Source organism: Hevea brasiliensis, chromosome 6, assembly GCF_030052815.1.
Source record: "Hevea brasiliensis isolate MT/VB/25A 57/8 chromosome 6, ASM3005281v1, whole genome shotgun sequence".
In the NCBI taxonomy this organism is placed as follows: domain Eukaryota; kingdom Viridiplantae; phylum Streptophyta; class Magnoliopsida; order Malpighiales; family Euphorbiaceae; genus Hevea; species Hevea brasiliensis.
This window is the reverse complement of record NC_079498.1, coordinates 67,602,932-67,626,291: the sequence shown is the minus strand read 5'-3', so window position 1 is coordinate 67,626,291 and position 23,360 is coordinate 67,602,932. Positions and strand designations below refer to the sequence as shown.

At 34.1% G+C, this 23,360-nt stretch overlaps 1 pseudogene; it reads right to left on the bottom strand.

The window, feature by feature from the left end:
• Nucleotides 1-11,310: 11,310 nt before the first annotated feature.
• LOC131169080 (disease resistance protein RUN1-like) lies at nucleotides 11,311-22,073 on the bottom strand (annotated as a pseudogene).
• Nucleotides 22,074-23,360: the final 1,287 nt, after the last annotated feature.

Sequence of the window (23,360 nt, the reverse complement as noted above, 5' to 3'; positions counted from 1 at the left end):
CGGATGAATGACTATATATTACCTCGGATGGAGGGTTTGTCGTGGACTCAGTTTATGGAACTGTTCATCAATCGGTTTGTGCCAGAAAGCTTTAGAGATCAAAAGCAGTGGGCCTTTGAGGCCTTAAGACAGAATGGTAGGTCTGTAGATGAATATGCTACATAATTTCTGGAATTGAGTAGATATGCCCCTACAACAGTAGCTATAGAAACTATGAAGGTGAAAAGATTTCTAAAGGGGCTTGACAGAAGGTATGCGAACCTGGCCATGATGTCTGATCAGTCTTTTGATGTGGTGGTTGATCGAGCCATACAGATTGAGATTAGCTATGCTGTGGATGACAGCGGAAGAGCAAAGAAAAACAGAGCAGAGGGTTCTACTGGTGTTCCCCAAATGGGTACTCCAGACAGTGGTGGCCAGAGTAATTACAGAGGAAAAAGTAGGAACAAGAAGAGTGGTTTTAGACACAAACCTCGACGGTTCAGACCTGGATACAGATCCAGTAGTGGTCACAGTTCAGGGTACAGCAGTTCTGGGTCTGGTTCAGGATCTTCCTTAGCACCTTGTGCACAGTATGGAAGAGGACATTCAGGACCTTGTTTGATGGGTTCAGGTGTATGCTTCAGGTGTGGCCAACTAGGTCACTTTGCTAGAGAATGCCCCGTGTTCAGTGAGCCACAGATGGGGTCACAGGGTTCTTTTGCAAATGTTCCTCGTCAGATGTATCCGGGTGCTTCCAGCATGGCAGGCAGTCAGTTCAGTGGCCAACAGGGCCGAGGACAAGGGGGACGTGGATTTGGAGGCAGATCAGCAGGTAGAAGTCAGTATCAGGGTTCTGCCACTCAGGGTAGGGGTCAAGCTCGGGTTTTCACCCTGACCCACCAGGATGCTCAAGCTTCAAATGCAGTTGTGGCAGGTATTCTTCTAGTCTGTTCCTATGAGGCTCGTGTTTTGATAGATCCGGGTGCTACGCACTCATTTGTCTCCCCTGTGTTTGCCATAAGGTTGGGTAGAAACCCTACAACCCTAGAATGCCCTTTGTCGGTAGCTACCCCACTTAGTGACAACATAGATGTAGATATGGTTTTTCCTGGTAGCCCAGTAGTGGTGGATAGAAAGATCCTCCCAGCAGACTTGGTTCCTCTACCAGTGATTGATTTTGATGTAATTTTGGGAATGGACTGGTTGGCAACTCATTATGCCACCTTAGACTGCAGGAACAAAAAGGTGTATTTTCACATACCTGGTGTGGAAGAGTTTAGCTTTGATGGTGAGAGGAGCATGGCTCCATATAATTTGGTGTCAGCGATTAGCGCTAGAAAAATGTTGAGGCGTGGATGCCAAGGGTATTTGGCATTGGTGAGAGATACATCTGTAGAAGGTGTCAACATGGAAAATGTTCTTGTTGTCAGGGAATTTATGGATGTCTTCCCTGAAGAGCTTCCAGGGTTGCCACCAGAAAGGGAAATAGAGTTCTGCATTGATGTTGTTCCGGGTACAAATCCCATATCAATGCCACCTTACAGGATGGCCCCAGTAGAATTGAAAGAGTTAAAGGAGCAACTACAGGAGCTGTTGGACAAAGGTTTCATACGTCCGAGCACTTCACCCTGGGGCGCTCCTGTGCTATTTGTAAGAAAGAAAGATGGGTCATTGAGGTTGTGTATTGACTACAGACGGCTGAACAAGGTGACTGTGAAGAACATGTATCCACTTCCTCAGATCGATGATCTGTTTGATCAGCTCCAAGGGGCTAGATTCTTTTCCAAGATAGACCTGTGATCAGGCTACCATCAGTTGAGAATCAGGTCCAAAATGGCATTCAGGACAAGGTATGGTCATTATGAGTTCTTGGTGATGTCTTTTGGACTCACTAATGCACCAGCAGCCTTCATGGACTTGATGAACAGGGTGTTTAAGCCATTTTTGGACCGTTTTGTCATCGTATTCATAGATGACATTTTGGTATACTCTCAAACCGAGGAAGAACACGTGTGGCACTTGAGGATGGTGTTGCAGACTTTGAGGGAGCACCAGCTATATGCCAAATTTTCGAAATGTGAATTTTGGCTAGAAAGCATCTCATTCTTGGGACACGTGGTTTCAAGAGAAGGTATTCAAGTGGATCCCAAGAAAATTGAAGCTGTAACTGATTGGCTTAAACCTACAACAGTCACTGAGGTGCGAAGTTTTTTGGGTCTAGTTGGCTACTATAGGCGTTTTGTACAGAATTTTTCCAGGATAGCAGCTCCTCTAACTAAGTTAACCCGGAAGAATGTTCCATTCATTTGGACAGATGATTGTGAGAAGAGCTTCCAGAAGCTTAAGGAGTGTCTAACCACCGCCCCTGTGTTGACACTACCTATGAGTGGTGAAGGATACACCGTGTACTGTGACGCCTCCAGAGTTGGCCTAGGGTGTGTTTTGATGCAGAATGGAAAAGTAGTGGCTTATGCTTCAAGACAGCTGAAGAGGCATGAGCAGAACTACCCCACCCATGATTTGGAAATGGCGGCTGTAATCTTTGCACTAAAAATCTGGAGACACTACCTGTATGGTGAAGTGTGCGAGATATACACCGACCACAAGAGTTTGAAGTACATCTTCCAACAGAGGGACTTAAACTTGAGACAGAGGAGATGGATGGAGCTTCTGAAAGACTATGATTGCACCATCCAGTACCACCCTGGAAAAGCCAATGTAGTAGCAGATGCTTTGAGCAGAAAATCTTCTGGCGGTTTGGCGCACATTTCAGCAGAGAAGAGACCATTAATTCAGGAATTACATGAGTTGATGGATCAAGGTTTAATCCTAGATCTTTCAGATGATGGGGTATTGCTGGCTCATTTTTCAGTGAGGCCAAACTTAAGAGACAGAGTTAGAGTTTCCCAGCACAGAGACCAATAATTGATGAAGATCATAGAAAGAGTACAGCAAGGTGAAGGTGGTGAGTTTGGATTTGCCAATGATGGCGCCTTAGTGCAAGGTTATAGGATATGTGTGCCCGATGTGGACAACCTCAGGAATGAAATCATGCGAGAAGCACACTACACACTGTACAGTGTCCACCCAGGTTCCACCAAGATGTACCATGATGTGAAAGATAGCTATTGGTGGAATGGCATGAAGAGAGACATAGCAGATTTTGTGTCTAAGTGCTTGACTTGTCAGAAGGTGAAGTTTGAACACCAGAGATCGTCAGGGAAGCTACAAGAGCTCCCTATCCCAGAATGGAAGTGGGAAATGATCACTATGGATTTTGTGACTGGGTTGCCTCGTACCACGCGAGGATATGATTCGATATGGGTAATTGTAGACCGCTTAACCAAATCAGCTCACTTCTTGCCTGTGAAGACTACATATTCTGTGGCACAGTACGCCCGACTCTACATTCGAGAAATAGTCAGATTGCATGGAGTTCCGGCTTCCATAATATCTGACAGAGGGCCCCAGTTCACTTCTCGGTTTTGGAGAAAGTTGCAGGAGGCACTTGGCACACAGTTGAACTTTAGTACAGCTTTCCACCCTCAAACAGATGGACAGTCCGAAAGGACAATCCAAACACTGGAAGACATGGTTCGCATGAGTGTTTTGGATTTTGGAGGTCAATGGGATGAGTAGCTAGCTTTGGTGGAATTTGCCTACAACAACAGTTACCATTCCAGCATAGGGATGGCACCCTATGAGGCATTATATGGAAGGAAGTGTAGGTATCCTCTGTGTTGGACAGAAATGGGGGAAGCAAAGGTGCATAATGTAGACCTAGTGCAGTACACATCAGAGATGGTTCCCTTAATCAGGGAACGATTGAAAACAGCTTTCAGTAGGCAGAAGAGTAGGCAGAAGAGTTATGCAGACCCCAGACGGAGGGATGTGGAGTTTGCAGTAGGCGACTATGTATTTTTGAAGGTTTCTCCAATGAAGGGAGTCATGAGATTTGGAAAGAAGGACAAGTTGGCACCTCGGTATATCGGACCTTTTGAGGTTACGGATAGAGTTGGAGCAGTTGCCTACTGGTTAGAGCTACCACCCAACCTTTCTCACGTTCATCCCGTATTTCACATCTCCATGCTCAGGAAATACATTCCAGATCCTTCTCATGTACTACAACCAGATGTAATAGAACTAAAAGAGAACTTGACATTTGAGGAGCAACCTGTAGCCATAGTGGACTACCAAGTGAGACAGCTAAGATCCAAACAGATCCCTATGGTTAAGGTATTGTGGAGGAGCCAGTCAGTGGAAGAGTGCACCTGGGAGTCAGAACGGGACATGCGTAGCAAGTACCCTTATCTGTTCAATGTATAATCATGTGCTTTATTCTACCTTGTGTAAAATTCGAGGACGAATTTTCTGTAAGGGGGGAAGAATGTAACACCCCAAAATTTTAAATTTTATTATTTTATGAGCATTTTTGGTATTTTAATTTTATTTAAATTTTAGAAATTTTTTAAAATTTTTCTGATTTTAAAAATCGGGTTCGATTTTTCGAAATGATTTTTAAAAATTAATTTAAAGACCACGTGGCAAAACTAAAAATATATTTGGAATCTACATATTTTTCTGAGTTTTCTGGAATTTTTTCGGAATTTTTGGACCTCGTTTTCGGTCCTGAGGCAGAGTAAAAATTCAAAATTTTGTATCCTGAATCGAACCGATCGAATCGAACCGGACCGAATCGGACCGGTCGAATCGGACCGGCTCCCTTTTTCTTCTTCCCTTTTCTTCCGCGCGTCTCGACCTCCTTCCCGTTTTTCTTTCTTTTCTCTCTCCTCCTGCCCCTGGCCACCACCTCCCACGCCACCCGACTCACCGCCGTGACCACGACCATCCCACCACCGCGCCCGACGGCCAAAACGCGCAAATGCCCTCCCCTGTGCGCGCAAATCTTCGACTTCCCAGGCCAAAATCCGACCGATCCGGCCACCAATTGGACCGGGTCTTGTGTCTAAAATCATCTACTCGGCGAGAGCTTTCCATAGACACCAAGAACACTGAAATCCATCGAGCGGTTTGTCCAATTTTCGCCCGGAAAGTTTTAGCCCATTTTAACTTTCGGGCTAGATTTCTCACAAACCGTGAACCCCACGAGAAAACCGAGAGTACCAGAGCGCTCCACTCGTCGAGAGCTTCACGGGGATATAAATTTCAAAATTTTCCGACACCGTTTTTCGGTGGGTCCCGCGGAAGTTCGCAGTGTTTTTCCGAGCAGTAAATGAGCTTAGAAAATTCTGAAAAATTTATTTACTAACCCCCGTGTTGTGGGCTTCTTGTAGGTATCCTCAATTCGCGGAAATTCGACAGTTGACCAGGTCTATGAATTTTCGGCCAGACAGACCCGTTACCGGAAAAGTCTCCGAATTGGACCGAGGTTTTGGCTACCCCCCATTGTCAGATATCCCGAGCGCATCCCGGAGTCGGAATCGGCAAAGGTAAACCCGAACCTTGCTTTTTCGTAATTTTCTAGTGCTTAAATAGGATTAAAAATTCATAAAATATTCGTGGTAACTCAGAAAATTATGATTCTTTTTGCAATAGCCTAGTAATATTGCTAAGGACCGCGGGGCAAAGTTTTAGAATTTTTAGAGCTTGTTTGGGTAGTTTTTGCAAAAATGATCAATTATAAGGATTAAATTGAAATTTTACATATTGTGATGGATGACTGATTTGATGGGCCCAGGAGGGGCTGTGTGATGTGATTGAATTGTGGATATATGAGTTGCAAATATAGAAGTGTGTTTTTAGCCCTTTTGCAGGTTGGTTAGGTCCTAGGTATAGGGGAGACTCTGCCGGATTTTCGGCGTGACTTAGGACGTATTTGGTCTTTTCTTAGTTGTATCGAGTCATTTATATTAAAAATTGTAATGTAATTGTTAGGTGAGCCGGGACAGCCTTCTCCCTCCGCCCAGCCGCCACAGTGACCGTTGTCAAGTCTGTGAGTAAAATATTAATTTTAACTGTAATTTCACTATTATTATATGTTCAAGTATACCCATGCATCACTTATATGCATATATTTATATAGTTAAACTCTAGGCACGATTTATGTTGCATTGATAACTGTTAAAGTGCCTTGATGTTGTTGTGGTAATTTGGAGCAGTGTGCGTGCGTTGGCGTGCGTGTGATGTGGTGTGGACTATGGATAAGACGAGTAGTCACGGCTTGAGTTCTTCGCTGGGACCCGATCCTTCGAGGGGTAGTCACGGCTTGAGTTCTTCGCTGGGACCCTCGATTTGGTTTATTAAGCGAAAGTCCGGCTTGAGTTCTTCGCTGGCACCAGGTTGGATTTAAGAGAGCTGTATAGGGGATCAGCTCCCATATATTATGATTGATACTACAGGGTGTGTGAGTGCTCCAAATTACCTTTCTGATGTTATGACGTGAAAATGTTGTTGATGTTGCATTTCACTCTACAGGGTGCATTAGTTTTAGATAGTTATAGAGATTATGGTTAAAATTGATATTTTGCTCTCTGAGTCGAACGCTCACTCCTGTTCAATATTTTTTCAGGCCACAGGAGGATATTTTTGAGATTAACCTGCTTTCCTCCACGCAGGTCGATTATTAACGTTTGTATAAACTTGTTAAATCTTAGAATTTCCGCATGTGTTAGAAATGTTTATTTGATTTGGGTCTGTAAACTAAATTATTATTTTGGACTTGTAAACTTATATTCTATGCATGTTTGATGGATTGGATGAGGGAGCTGAGCTCCCATTTATTTTTATGTTGATGAGTATGTGGAGGGTGAGCTGAGCTCCCCAATTGAGTATTTACTGTGTTTATAGGTCGGGTGAGTCATAAACTCCCCGTTAGTAGGTTCATTTTATGGCCGGACTCAGTCCGGTTGATTTCTTGATATTGGGCCCAAATGGGCCTTAGAGTTGGATTAATGAATAGTTAGGCTTACTACGGGCCTCGGGGGCTTTAGGCTGGCCCGGTCCTAGTGCCGATCCGACCCATAGGTTATTAAAATACATGTAAAATAATTATTAAAATACTGATTTAAAATTTCATTTAATAATAAATTTAATGCTAAAAAATTTTAAAATGGACTAAAACAGTACCATGTACTATAATTACTACTTACCTGAAATCTTCAAGATAATAGTTATATTCAATAAAAGAGATAATTTCAACTGACAGAATGAATATTTAAATCTCCTACATACCCAAAATATAGTAAAAACTTGATTAATTAAATTAATATGATAGACCCATTGAATATAAAATTTTATTTTAAAGCCAAAGTTAATAATAATAATAATAATAATAATAATAATAATAATGAAATCAACAAAAATACGTTTTTAGGAAACTGTAAAAGTAAAGTAAGAAAAAAAATTTATAATAATAATAACTTTAACAACCCAAAGAAACAAGAAAAATAAATAAATAAATAATTAAAAAAAAACAAGGAAATCGATAGGATTCGATGCTGTAGGTAGAGGGAAACAATAATAATAATAATAATAATAATAATAATAATAATAATAATAATAATAATTCAAGTCAAGACAAGTCTTTCTCAGCAAAAGTTACATGCATTGGTGGAGGAGAAAACGTTTATATATATATATAACAATAAATAAAAGATGATAAAAATATTTGTTCAAAATATTCGATAGAAAAAAGAAAGTGATAAACAAGTTTTGAGAAAAAAATTTAGCAGAAAGAGATGATTAGGGTAAAAATATTTCAAGAGTTCTATTAGGTATAGAATGTGATAAAAGTTATGATTGAACTGAGTTGTTCAAATTGCAAATATATATTTAATTTCAAAAATAATATATATATACAAATAAATAAACAGGCCATCCAATAAAATATTCTTTATTTTATTTTAATATTTTCTTCTAAATAAATATTTTAAATTATTGTTAGATAATTAAAATAAATAAATAATTATATAGATAAATAGTGGGTTTCCACATACTTCCCCCTTAAAAAATAAATAAATAATTATATTGATTGGATTATGCATTAAATTTATATAAATAAAAGATTTCATATTAAATTCAAATCGTTTTATAAGTTATGGATCATTACAAATAAAAATATGAATTTTTAAATTTTGAATTAAATTTCATTCATTTAATTTTTTAATCAAATTTGAATTAATTAATTTAAATCCAAATGTTTTATTTTTGGATCAAGTTATTGAGTTAATTCCTAACTTTGTAATTATGAGCGACTTTGAATGAGTTGTATTCGTATGCATGAAGGCCATGGCAGGGGGTTATATTCACAAATCAAAGTCTATGAGTTGCTATCTGAATCCAAGCTTCAAAGAAGATTTCAATTTTATTTACCGTTGAATATAATATTTGAAAGTATCACTTTCAAGAGGGTATACGAAAATACGAAATCGCAGTCCAACTTCTATCAACATAAGCATAGCTGTGAAAACAAAGACAAGAATTTTAATGACTTCTGCACTTTATTCTATTTTTCTTTGTTCATTTTTCTGAGGTAAAAGGCAATTACGTACTTGACAATTATTCATACATTTTTGTAAATGGACCCCAAACATTCATTTAATTTTTTTCAATCAATTCATTTTGTCTCTTCTTAATCCATTGAAGACTTACTATATATTCCTCATACATTTTTCTAAATGGTCCCAAGCATTTGAGAACTAGATAGAGTAAAAATTAAGTTGGAAAATCACAAGATCACATAGGACGTAAATTTGAATTTCATAAAATTTTATTAGAGTAAGTGTTTGTTTGGTATTATTATTTAAAGATGAAAAAAAAATTTTAGAAAAAATATCATTATTTCAAATGTTTTTTTAAAGAAAAAGATTAGAAAAATTATTGTGTTATTATTGATGCTCCTATTTCTAAAACTTATTAAATTTAATTTTAAATTAATTTTTAATACTTTCTAATTAATATATTTAAAAAAAAATTTCTTAAAAACAAATCCAACAGCAATATCAAGTAAACTCAACTCTCCACATAATTTCCCAAAAAATTTGAAGGGAAATGTTTTATTGTAGGAGGTCTGAATTTGATAGTGCCAATTCAACCTTATTATAATTAGTGGTAGTATTATTTTGGAACATCAATGTAAATACATTAAAAGAGAATATGTGTTACTAGTAATTACATCATGATTAGACATAATGAACCAAAATACTAGTCTATATATGGGCCCTGCCAAAATACAAAAGACTGGTGAGGTGACTCTGGACAGTGGCAGATCTGGTCGGAGCTCTGTGTGGCGGCTGCTGATTTTCAGTACCTACACGATGGAAAACCAACGCGCTAAACATAACGCTTAGTGGTGTATAATTTATAATAACAATAATTAAACTATTTAAATAATAATTCTATATATGGCAAATTTTATAATTTCTAGGTATTTTATATTTTCATTTCACTTTAGAAACAATTTAAATTGTCGAGATCTTTTCGGTTTACTTATTGTATATTCAGTCTTAATTAATTATTACCAGTGCCCAAGAAACCTATAGCAAATTATCAAAGGTGGATACACGAGAGTATATTAGTTAGACAACCATATGTCTATCCAGTATACATCTATCAGGCACGAGGCCAGCTATGGGCTTTGGGGTTGAATAAAGTGGTGGTGCAATGTGATAGTGCAGCTGCGGTTCAATTTGTTACCTCATCTTCCGGGACGTTACAGAGTGCACAGCCCTGATTCAGGCTATTAAGAGTTATATTGACAAAGACTAGGTTGTTAAAGTGAATTTCATCTTTAGATAGGCTAATTATGCTGCTAATTGCTTGGCTCACATGGCCAGGAGTTGGGCATTTGGAACCAGTCATATTTTTTAGCCTCCTGCAGATCTGGTCCCTAGTTGATTCATGATTTCATTACCTATCTCAGCATGGTGTAGTGTAGCCTATTTGTAGTTGCATCTTGTTTCAACTGACAAAAAAAATGTGAAGAGAGAGTGAGAAGCATGTGGGGGACTTCACAATGGAGTGTGGACAAGCGCTAGTGATCAATTTCTTTTGAGTCTACTTTCTTTTTCAATATCTTTCCAACTTATATATTCCAATTAAACATGCAAATAATTTTTCCAAATAAATCTGCTTCTATCAATGATTTATTTATATCTTTATTTGTTTTCCTATACAGGTATGCACCGTCAAAACTTATAAGAGACATTAGTTAAAGAGGTATATAAGAGAATGCCATGTGTTACTTTCTTTAAAAAACTACGTATCACTCTCCATAAATAATTTTCTTTTATATTGATTATTTTTTATTTCTCTTGTAATTATTATTACTATCTTAATATTTATTATTTAAATTATTATTTTTTTAAAATTTTTAAAAATTAAGACCTTTTATGATTAAATATAATATTTAAAATTATTTAATATTTTAAATAGCAATATTAAAATTCTTTCAATTAAAGAATGACTTTTTTTAATTAATAATAATTTAATGACCTAAATAAATCTTATTTGAATTTTCTTTATCTCTCTGCCTGTAAATAGTTATACTTTCTATCATTTGATAAACTTCAAATCTTTTTCTTCTTATAAAGCATTCTCTATTTATCTAATTGCTCTTAAATTCTCTTTTAATTTGCTTTATTATTTATATTGCTTCTTTTAAGAGTTATTAGTTTTAATTCACAAATCTTATTATTTTTAATTCTTATTTTACTTTTCTCACTCTACTAAGCACAAAAAAATTAAAATAAATTATTTTTTTATAAGGAAAAGTTAAACTGACACAAATTATAAATTAAATTAAATTAATCAAATAAAAATTAATATTATACTATAGTCAATTAATATAAAGTCAACTTATATTCTCTATATCAAGTCACCCAAATATACAATCTACACTTTTTTATATAATTAATATAATTTTTTCCTTAAAAAGTTAAAAACTACCTTTCAAATTTTTACTATAAGAGGTTAGCCATCATTTTTTCTCATTTCCTTTTTATTTACTTTTTTGCATCGGATTATTTTCCCGCTTTAGTTAAATAACTATATTCTTATACATAAAAATAGAATTACATCGAAAATTTAACTACAAGTAAAAATAATTAAAAATATTAGTTGAAACCAAATCAAAAAATAAAATGTATACAATAATTTGGTTAATGAATCGAATGTTAAAATAGTGCAAGTTTATAATTTTAACGGATGAGATAATAATTTAGTACCACTCATTTTATATGAATAACAGGATTAGTAAATTTTAAATTGTATATATTTATTAAAATAAAAGAAAATTTACTTAAATAAAATTAATTTAGCAAAAATTTTGAAGAATGAATATATATATAGACACACACACCGTGCGCGGGTATTTCGCTAGTTTCATCTCAGGACTCAGGATCCACAGGCATTTTCGGTCTCTTGGAAGCGAGATTGCCAACTTCATTGAGTTCTCCTCCACTGCCACAACTATAATCGTCATGGCTTCTCTTACTCTTCTCAACATAATCATTACAGGAGAGTCCCAAATTCTGAAAAGGATTGCTGCAGGCTACTAAATCATCAACATCTCGACTATATATTGCGCGAAACCCACAGTAATTCACCATCACTTGGTCTGAGGAAAACAAAACCTTGAGATGATTACATGATTCCCACAAATCCAGACAAGTTAAAGAGATTCGTGGCATGTAATTGAACCAAAGTTGATCTGATGTAACAATCATATCCTTAGGTATTTCTACGGTTGAATGACCCAAAAACAAATCTTGATTTGGAGCAATGCATGCGTGCAAATCACAGAAAATGTTAGAAGAATCTGGCAGAGGCTCATGGAATCCAAACTCTATACAAAATGCAAATCCCATCCACTTGGTAGCCCACCAATATGGAGGCAAATGCATTTCTAATGAAGAACCTGGGGACTGATAGTTGAACCAACCTGGAATTTCACTTCCAGCTAAACACATGGATAAGTGAGTGCTTGGATTATAGAGTCCCTGCATCGAAAAAAATATGCATCATGTCTCTATTTATAAAACAATTATGTCTGTGGTAGACATGTGTGGGAAAGAGAGAGAGATAGAGATAGACCTGAGAGGTGTGCCTTAGCAAGTAGTGCAGATAACTTGTTAGCCTTGAAAGTACTGCAATGTTTTTACTTTGAACCTCAAACAATTTGAAGCAATTTACCAGAGTCAATGATGAAGGTCTGATAGTGTTTGTTCCAAATTGATTTCGGATGGTTTCTTGCGCTGTTAATCCATCCACACTTACACATAAAATGCTTGATGAAAGATCTGGCAATAACTGAAACCTCTTGCAATCCACAGCAGCACAAAGATTTTCAAGTTCAAATCGTCTGCTGATGCTTTTGGGTAGCAAACTTTCCAAGGCAGTGCAACCATCCATGCTAAGATGTAAAACGCTTGATGGAAAATTTGGAAATGCTTGAAGCTTCTTGCAATTAGCGAACTGAAAATCTTCGAGTTTTGAAAGTCTACTAATGCTTGAAGGGATGCTAATAAAATCATTTCCGCTTAGATTGAGTGTTCTCAATGATGGGAAGCAGCTCAGATCACTAGGAAGTGCTTCTTCTACCAGATTGCAGTAACTTAAATCTAATGACCTCAATGATCGTAACGCTAACGAAGAAGGCAACATCGTAACCACTGGATTTGGATACTTCCATGGCAATAACCTTGAAGGGAGAAAAAAATCCCACAGTTTAGATGATGGTGCATGTCTTGTAGTAATCCCACCTGCATAAAGCTTCTCCAAACTTGTCATATCACCCAACCTATCCGGCAACTTCTCAAGTTTTGAGCATCCATGTAAATAAAGAAACTTAAGGGACTTCAGATCACATATGGTGTTCGGAAGTCTTGCAAGGCTTTTGCAATACTTCAAGTTCAATAAAACAAGCCTTTTCAGATCTCCAATGGATTGGTGAACTTCCAACAGTCTTGTGCAACCTTCAAGATTCAACTTCTCAAGGTTTGCAGCATACTTGAAGTCTATAGTCTTGATTAAGTTAACAGAGTAACTTAGATCAATGACCTTCAACATCTTTAATGGCTGTGAAAATGTATACATAAACAAATTAAAATGGCTGAAGTTGTGAAAAGTAACACCATTAAAGACCTAGTTAATTATGAACTTAAAAGTACTTATGATGAACATGAAAAATCATAGTACCTACTTTAATAATTCCCTTCCACAATTGTTCCATGTTACCACAGCGCATGTGGAGCTCAACAAGATTATCAGGCTGGAAAGTAGATGGAAGATATTTGAAAGGATATCCATCCCATTCAAGATATCTTAAATTATTTGAAAGATGCTCAAGGCACTGGGAAAGGTGCAAATTTTGAAGTTTGAGCAATCTTAGCCTTTTCATCTTCGTGAAAGCTTTAGCACTCAATTGTTTATCTTCTTGATTGCATGAGTCTAGGACTATGCCTTCAATCTGTTCTGTTCCCTGAAAATTAAAGGTAACAATGGTAATTACTAAGAAACTCTATATGAAGATTGCATCATAGGGCATTAGAATTAAGTCATTACCTTATCATTTGATAGAACATGTTCAAGATCCTTATAAAGCCACAATCTACTTCTTTTTCCAGGTTCTTGGGGCGATTCTTGGCGAACAATTTCTCGACCCATTTCTTGAAGTAAATCATGCATCCAAATTCTCTCTTTGGAAATGGTTATGAGAGATTTGTTGATGAGAACTCTCATTCCAATATCCGGATAGAATCCACAGCTTACTAATACTTTCATCACATGATCTTTATCCTCTCCATTGAAAAAACAAGCAATATCTAGGAATATTTTCCTCTCAATCTCCTCTAACCCATTAAAACTAATATAAAGCTTACCCAAGATTTCTTGATTAGGAACTTTTTTCAATCTACCCAATGCACTTCTCCACTCATTTACAGATTTACAAAACAAAAAAGAACCAAGAACCTCAAGAGCTAATGGAAGGCCAGTACAATAATTTATGAAGTGATGAGATAGCTCCACGTAATCACCTGTAGGATAATCATTTTTAAAGGCTTTCAAACAAAAGAGATGAAGGGCTTCATCATCATTTAATCCCTTAACCCTATAGATCTTATCTACTCCATGGCATGTCAACAAGTGCTCATCTCTACTTGTTACAATTACCCTACTTCCCTTCCCAAACCAATCATGCATACCAGCTAATAATTTCAACTGCTCCAATTGATTGACATCATCAAGAACTATAAAAACTTTTTTCCCGTGCAACCTATTTCTGATTTCATTGGCTCCACTATAAGCATCCCAAATTGCAATGCTTCTATCCATTAGAATTTCACTAAGGACTTGTTTTTGTAAAGGAATTAAACCATGCTTCTCGTCAACTTCTCTAACATTTGCAAGGAAGCTACTACCTTCAAATTGAGAAGCTAGTTCCTCATAGACAACCCTAGCGATGGTTGTTTTTCCAATACCACCCATCCCCCAAATCCCTATAAAATAAACATCTTCCGTTTGCCCCATTTCTAAATACATGCTCATATCCAACAAACGTGAACTCATCCCAACAAAATTCTTGGCCGCACTTGATACTAAACTTGATTTTCTCAATTTGCCCAGAACATCTTTTACTATTTCTTCAATAAGCTCTGACTCATGCCTGTTAAGTAAAAGTTATTGGAATTAAATGTCACACAATTACAGGACTAATGACATGTTAAACAGTCATCTTTTTCCTTTTGCATACATATAAGATAAGCTTAACTTTATATAAAAGCGAGTCTAATAACCCTTAAATGAAATATTTATATTAAAATTCATGCAAAATCAATTAAAGTACGCTCATAATTAAAATAATGAGTACACAAATTTTGATACAAATATTTGATTTAAGGGTTTAAGGGTTATTAAACTTATTCTTATCTATCATCGAGTTTATAGTAGACACACCTTTCTCAAATGTATCTAATATAATTTTTTTTATTTAGTTTTTTATTAGAATTGAGATTTAAACTCAAAATAATCTAGTAATTTAAAGATAACTCCAATATTATTGAACTAAATTACTAAAGCCCATTGATATGTCAAGCAATATTTTATTATGATTCATAACATCAAAGTAAGTTTTAGATAATTTTAAGGGTAAATTACAACAAAGCTCCTTAAACTTAACAAAACTCACAAATTAGTCTTTGGTATAAGTGTGGTAATGATTTGGTCGTTAAATTTTATTTTCGTTGACAATTTAGCTCTCACATTTTACTTCTATTAACAAAGTGATATGCAAAATTCATTTATCATGGGGACAAATTTATTAATAAAAGTAAATTGTGAGGACCAAATTGTTAATGAAAGTAAATTTTAAGGATCAAATAGTTACTAAACTTATATCAGAAATTAATATATAAATTTTATTAAACCTTAGGGACTTCATTATAATTTATTCTAATTTTAATAGTCATAATTTATTATTATATTTAGATATAGAGAAATACTCACTAAGCATCCCAAAGTCATTGTACAATATGGCAATTTGCCTAAAAAGAGAATTGAGTATTTAATTACTTATTCATTATGACACGTTCTTGAAAATATGATTAAGTTATAGCCAACTTTTAGTGAAACTTGCAACTGATAAAAACATTAAAAACTAATCTAGAATCTGCCTACGACTGCATTTCATATTTTAAATGTAGTTTAAAATTAGTAACCTAGTATAGTGCTAAAATCACTAAAAAAACAAACATTTTCGTTTTTCTATGATTTAATTCAATCATTTTAATTTTAACATAAAAATATTAAATTTTTAAAAATTAAAAAATTTTATCAAATTTTAAAATTGAATTTGGGGAGCTATGCTCCTATTGATGTGCTATTTTTTATTATTAATATGATGTATCCCATAAGCCACATCACTTAAAATGAAAAAAAAAAAAAAAAAAAAAAAAAAATTAGTATTAAAATAAGAGTTTCTTTTATTTTATATTTCAATTTTAATGAATATTTCTTTGATTACATAGCTGTGAAATAGAGAATTGACACGCTGGAGAAGAAAAGTGAAGCATAAACTCTGAATGGTTATAGAAAAAAAAAAAAGGAAGCAAAAGTGACATTACTTGGAACATCACAGAGCAATGGGATGCTCTTGCCACTAAACTTCTCAATAGATAAATCAGAGTTTTTCTCTAAACTCTCTGAATGAATGACTTCGAAGCCTAAAATGGCAAGATCATCGAAGGGAGCCATAACTGAGAGAAACAGAGTAGAATAAAGCAAAAATTGAGGGATGGTAGAATACAATAGCAGTAAAAGAGGCTAGAGAAAACCTTGGTTTTCAATACGGATGAAGAAGAGCCCGAAGGGTTTATATACAACTATATATGAAAATTTCAGTGAGCACAGATATCATAGAAGAATCATGGGAAATTTATGCAAATAGATTCCATGCACAAAGGTAAGCTGCGATTTTATCCTCTCAAATATAGGATTTTTACACCTCTGCACATAACTAAAAATACTTTGCAATCTTTGACATTCACCTTACAAATATAGATAGAAACTGGAATCACAATGTCAACTTATATAGAGCTGAAAAATATTAATACTTAAGGTAGATCAAACAGAAAGAAACTTTAAAGGATGATGAAGAAACTAATAAACTAACGAGTGATAAGAGAAGAAAAGAGAGAATTTTTTTCAAGTTATTTGGCATATGAGCTCCACCATTTAATAATAAAAAAAAGATAAATGACATGCCACATTAGCAGGAGCACACTTCTCTCAAATCCAAATTCAAAATTGGATAAAAGTTTTTCAATTTTGAAGGTTTGGTATTTTTGTGTCAAAATTGTAACAACACAATTAAATCGCAAAAGTGTGAAAAGGTTTAGCATTTTATTGTGATTAAGCACTTAGTATATATTGACAATTTGGATTGAAATAGTTTTGCCTAGGCTTGAGCTCAATGTAGCTTAGCTTCAAAAATAAACCTGAATTCTCTAATTAATTAACAAATTAAGTCTTAACATCTAAGTAAAATAAAAATATTCGTACATTATCAATTAGGTTTGTTAGTGTATGTGCACTGCAGCCAATCTATTGGTTATAGGTGTGATCACTTAATTACATGTAAATACATTTTGTTACCAATAAATGTTGTTTTTTATATTTAATGTTCATTTTACTATTAGTGAATATTAACGAACCTAGAGTAACAAATAGGACTAATATGCAATGCAGAAAAAATTGTAGCGCGATTATAGTTGTGAGATTCTCATTGCATCACATATAACCATTGAGACTAGTACATATTATATTCTTTCCTTTATGAAAGGAAGTAGCTATTCTCACTAAGTGGAGGTATAAGGGATACCAATAACTAATGTGTAGGTGCTTGTTGTGATAAGCTCACTGAACTGACCCATATGATAACTCCAAATGGAAGTTTACCTATATCTATGAAAAGACTCGAGTGATAATTATGTAAGTGATCTTTTTAATTAAGACGCTAAGTTATCTTGTATAGGAATTATTATATTTTGATATTGCTCACACGTGATTCTATATAACTAATGTGGCAATTATTAGATATAGTATGAACTATATGGAGATATTTAGTCGTCAAAATAGGATTCATCACTAATGTTGCTTGATATTCTTAGGTTAGTGGACGGTCCTAATACTGCCTGCAACAATGAAAGAGGTGAGGTTAGCAGCCTAAGCAGGGCTACTCTGACGCCCAAATCAGTAAATGCCAAAGGAAAGAGCAAATACTAAAGAGTAAAAAAGAGAATTGAATTACCTGCCTTGGTAGGTGTTATGAGTCGTATTTATAGGGTTGGGGATGACAACTTTTCCATCATAATCGAGATTTTGCCAGGTCATACCCAACTAATTTCCTCCATGTATCATGGAAATGACATTTGTCATATAGCTATATTTTTTTTATAGAAATATAGCGTATCCTAATAGTGTGTGCCCATCCTCTGAGATAATTCATTTTATCTGAACACCTCGACTTACCTAATCATCCTGTGTCCTATCCGAACACTCTGCATCATACCTAAACATCCTGTGTTCTATGTAGACATTCTTATCTTATCCAAACATCCTTATCTTGTCCAAAATCTTGTGTTCAATCCATACACTATTATCTTATCTAAACATCCACTTATCTGGACATCCTTATTTTATCCAAATATCCTTGTCTTATTCAAACATCCTTGTCTTATTCGAATATCCTTGTCTTATCCGAATATCATGTGTTCGGCTATGAGAATTCGGATCTAATATGAAGTTTCCTTTAAGGATTATCTCGAATTTTAGGGCATACTATATCAATCAACCTAGGTAATTAGGTATAATGTTTTAATTATTCTTGGCTGGTGTGGATTGTTACATCCTTAAACAAGATAAAGTGAAATTGGGAATCTCATTCAGTTAATCAATCATACTCCAAAAACATATATGATTTATACACAAGCACACACATTCCATGCAATAGTGTATAAATAGAAACATTCTTATGGAGGGATAAAAATTACACTGATAAATTGCTCACTGATCAAACCACCTTGCCAAATACCAATATTTGGGCGGTCATTATATATTCCTAGATGTTAATAATGATCCACAAATATAATTTAATCAATTGTGAATCGATAATAAAATTAATGTGATTAATTTTATAATTATATTTGTTGCTAACATATTAAAAACCTAATGGGCTGCCAACAAATAGATTCTAACTGAGGAATTAAAATGGGTTATTAAGTTCGACTTAGTTGAATATACTAACACTTACCGAAATAAATATGTAATATTTATTTATCATGTAGGTCAATTAGTAATTAGTTAACGTAATGTGTTAAATTAATAATTACTATGACTTGAAACATACAAAAGGTGTCAGTAAGAAAGAGAAATAATGAAGTGAGAATTGGGGAAATAGGGTTCTAGCAACTCTTTTCTTCTCCACCATCACTAGTGCGCTAGGACTCTCATTTTCTCTTGCCCCTTTCTTTAAGAAGTTCTTGGAGATTTCTTCACTTACGCTGTGTGGATATCTATTAGAGGTTGGACAAGTAGATAGTTGGTGATTTACGACAACCTAGCTAGAAGAAATTGGTTATCTTGGTTCAACAAATTTATAGAAGTGTTCTAGGTAATTTATTCCAAACCTTCGCTAGCTCTCTCTCTACACTCCATTATCTGCTCAAAGATGATTGTTTTGTGTTTTTAAATTTTCTGCTTCTGCTGTGTTTGTATATTTTGCATAACCCAAAAGCGGTTCCTTTAAGCAATTATGGAGTGATTGTTATTGTTGGTTTTGGTTAGAGAAACAAATTCACAAGTTAGGTGTTATTAGATTTGTGACTCAAAATTCTATTACGATTTGGAGAGACATTTTCTTAATTTGAGTGGGAGAAATATTCCTCAATAATATAGAGAAATATTTAGGAATATTTCCTAGATAGAGCAAAACTCTTACTTTAGTGTTGTTACTAAATTAAGATGGTTCCTGATTAGATTAGAATTAAGGGATTAACACTATAAATAGAAGTGGTGAAAAAGTTATTTGGCTTTTAGCTCATGGAGAAGGGCTTTAAGCCTATTTTAATAAGAGGGCTTTGCCAATTGCTGAGCAGTGGTTTTTCCCAAGAATGGAGAGGCTTTTGTCATTATAGAGAGAGTAGTTTTGACAATTGCTGAGAACTGGCCATGCCCATTGATTAGGGGCTTCTGCCCATTGCAGTCTAATAGAAAGAGAGGTTTTAGCTCAAGGTTTGCAGTCTCATGGAGGGAGAAATGCTTCAGCCTAAGGTGGAGAAGGGCATAGTCAAAGAGGAATGGCCTATTCACTATTGTAGTTGAAAATACCCTTTGTGGTATAGTAGTTAAAGTAGTGAATACGTTGGGTTATTTCTAAAGAAGAAGGAGATAGACTAATTAATGTATTTACTATGAGCAGTTATATAGTGACGATTTCCTTGGGTGTAATTGTGTTGATGGGTAGTTAGCTTTGAGCTTATAATTGTTTATTATTTCATTGATAGTGGAAGATGGCAATGCCCATGGACGTAGCCCTATATTGAGAGGGGGAGCTACGTAAATTTTATTGTTATGATTGTTTGCTTTATTTTTTTTTTGTAGTTTTCATAATTTCACGGTACACAACAAGAGCTCTTTGCTCTAGAGATAATGAAACTGATGAGTAGTTGACAATGAGAAAAGGTAAAAATATGTATATAGTGGTAATAACGATAGAAGAAAATAGTGATGGTGGTTGTACGGTAAATAATTATTGAGATTGATATTTTAGGACATCGATTCTATGTGCAAGTGATTGATATTTTTATTTGATTTTTTTATTAAGATATCATTTATAATAAATTTAAAATATAAAATATGTAATTAAATTTATTTATTTTATATAAAAATTTTATATGTTGATGTTTTGAATTTATAATGAATTAAATAATATAATAAAAATATTTAAAGAGAACTAATTCTGTGGAAAATAAAGTGATTAATATTTTTATTTTAGGTTTATTGGCTAAAAAATTTTTGTTATAAGTAATATAAAATGCCAAATTCACTCTACTGTCTCCCTTTAACCATAAGAAATCAATTAATAATTTAGCTTTACAAAATAAAATATGAGTTTCATTTATTATTAAAAAAATTAAAATCACATATCTAAAAGTTAATTTGAAAAATAAACAACATATTTTCATTTTAATACAATAATTTAATATACATTATATATATATATATAATTTTCCAAAGTGATAATAGAGATGACAACGGGTAGAGTACCACAAGAATTACCCTACCTGAATTCGAACCCGATTAACGTTTTCAAAACTCGAATCCATCTCAAACCTGATTAAAATTTTTTATCAACTATCTTAACCCGTTACAAATCCGATTATTATTATCCGAAAAAAACTCAAATTTATTTAATTTTATATATTTTAATTAATAATTTACATAAAAATTTATTTTTATTAATATTTTATATTTTAAAATTTAATAATTTCATAAAATATTTAATTTTATTTATTTAAAATAAAAATATAAAATTTATAAATATTATAAAAAAACATATATCTTATATTTAATTAAGTATGTATATAAACATATTTGGGTAATGGATACCTAACATATAATACCTAAATTCACCTTAGTATTATTTTTCAAACTCAAATTCAATTATCCGATTATGTACTATTCTAATTTATTCTATTAGGGTTCGGTCGAATCGGATACTAGTAAAAATCTAACCAGTTGCGATCCAGCGAATTTAGCCCAAAGTTGAAAAATTCTATCTTTTCAACCAACCCCAAAATATATTACATTGAAAGAAGCAAAACAGTCTCAAAGAGACTGGTTGCTGATCAACCCTAAGCAAATAGAAGCCTAAATTTGCAACTTCATCTACAGATCAAATATTATCCAAATAAGACAAATTTAAATTATGCAAGAAAAAGAGTTTTTATGTATACCTGTCCTGTAAATCCCAACCAGAGAGATTGGCCAATGCAGTCATTGCAGTTCTCCATTGTTGAACATTGTGCAAGTTGTTGAAACGTTGTTCATGGTGAGCAAATGACTTTCCATATTCTCCTGTTTGTTTTCTCACTTCAGTTGGATTCACATGGTAGAAAACAGGCATAACCATTTGTCCCTGGGTTTTCATGCACTCGAAAATCTGCACAAGCTCATCCAAGCACCAAGAGGAAGAAGCGTAGCTTCTTGAAAAAATAACGATTGAAATTTTAGAATCTTGAATTGCTTTAAGGAGTTCTTGGGAAATGGTTTTTCCTCTCTCAAGTTCTTGATCATCCTTGAAGGTGATAATCCCTTTCTGACATAAACCAGCATAGAGATGGCTAGTAAAATTTTTTCGGGTATCTTCCCCTCTGAAACTGAGGAAGACATCATATTTGCAGGAAGAGGCAGCAATGGAAGCCATAAATGATCAAGAGAAGAGCAGATAAGGGCTATCAGGATTTTTAATTTCTTACACTTTGTAAGACAGACACTTGATTACTGAAATACTACGATGATAAAGGGAATGAGCAAAGCAAAGCAAGCGAAGCAGTAGTACTATATTGGAGATATCCTACCAAACGCGTCAATCAAGGAATGTAATGGGTACGCAGAAAAAAGTACAATGCATTTGGTCTTTGATGAACAGTCGTGTCCTCGTCCAAGTCTCATTTCACAAGGACATCCATTTTAGCGTCGGTCTCTCTCTTGGACTTAAAAATAACCGAGAATATTTGAATTTTTCAAAATATCTTTTATTATTTTTATTATTTATAAAAATATTAAAAATAATAATTTATCATTAACAATATATATTAATAAAAAATATTATCATTCGTTAAATTACATTCCTAATAACTTTTGGTGACAATCAATGTGGCAGGTACTTTTAGCAATAAAAAATTACTCCATATGATATCATTGCCATTAATAACATTTAGCGACGGAATATTTATAATTAAATCTTTTAATAAATTTAATTTATAATATTATAATAATTAATATAAATTAAAATTTTAATATTATTTTAATAATAATTTTACTGAGCACAGGTATCAATTCAAAACAGAAAATCAATTTGTACAAATCAATTAAATCAATAAAAAATTTCAAATAGTAAATAATAAATAATAATGCAATACCAATAGTTTTTTTTTTTCAATAATTTCATTGAGTTAATAAGATCAAATCAATATCAAATAAATTCAGTGTAACACGTCAGTAAATTTTATAGTCAGATATCAATCAATATAAAAACACTAAAGGCCTATTTCTGGAATTCTAATGGTTCTAATGCAGATATAATTGACAAAATCAATTATTTAATCAAAATCGGAATAAAATTTAATAATAAAATAAATGTAACACCCCAAAATTTTAAATTTTATTATTTTATGAGCATTTTTTGTATTTTAATTTTATTTAAATTTTAGGAATTTTTTTAAGATTTTTCGGATTTTAAAAATCGGGTTCGATTTTCCGAAAATATAAACTTTGATGATTTTTAAAATTTAATTTAAAGACCACGTGGCAAAACTAAAAATATATTTGGAATCTATGTAGTTTTCTGAAATTTTTTAGGAATTTTTGGACCTCATTTTCGGTCCCGAGGCAGAGTAAAAATTCAAAATTTTATATCCTGAATCGAACCGGCCGAATCGAACCGGACCGAATCGGACCGCTCGAATCGGACCGGTTCCCTTTTTCTTCTTCCCTTTTCTTCCGCACGTCCCGACCTCCTCCCCTTTTTTCTTTCTTTTCTCTCTCCTCCTGCCCCTGCCGCCGACCAGCCACCTCCCCCTGCCACCCCCCAGCTCACCGGCGCAGACCACCAGCCATCCTAGCCCACCGGCCGCCGCCCC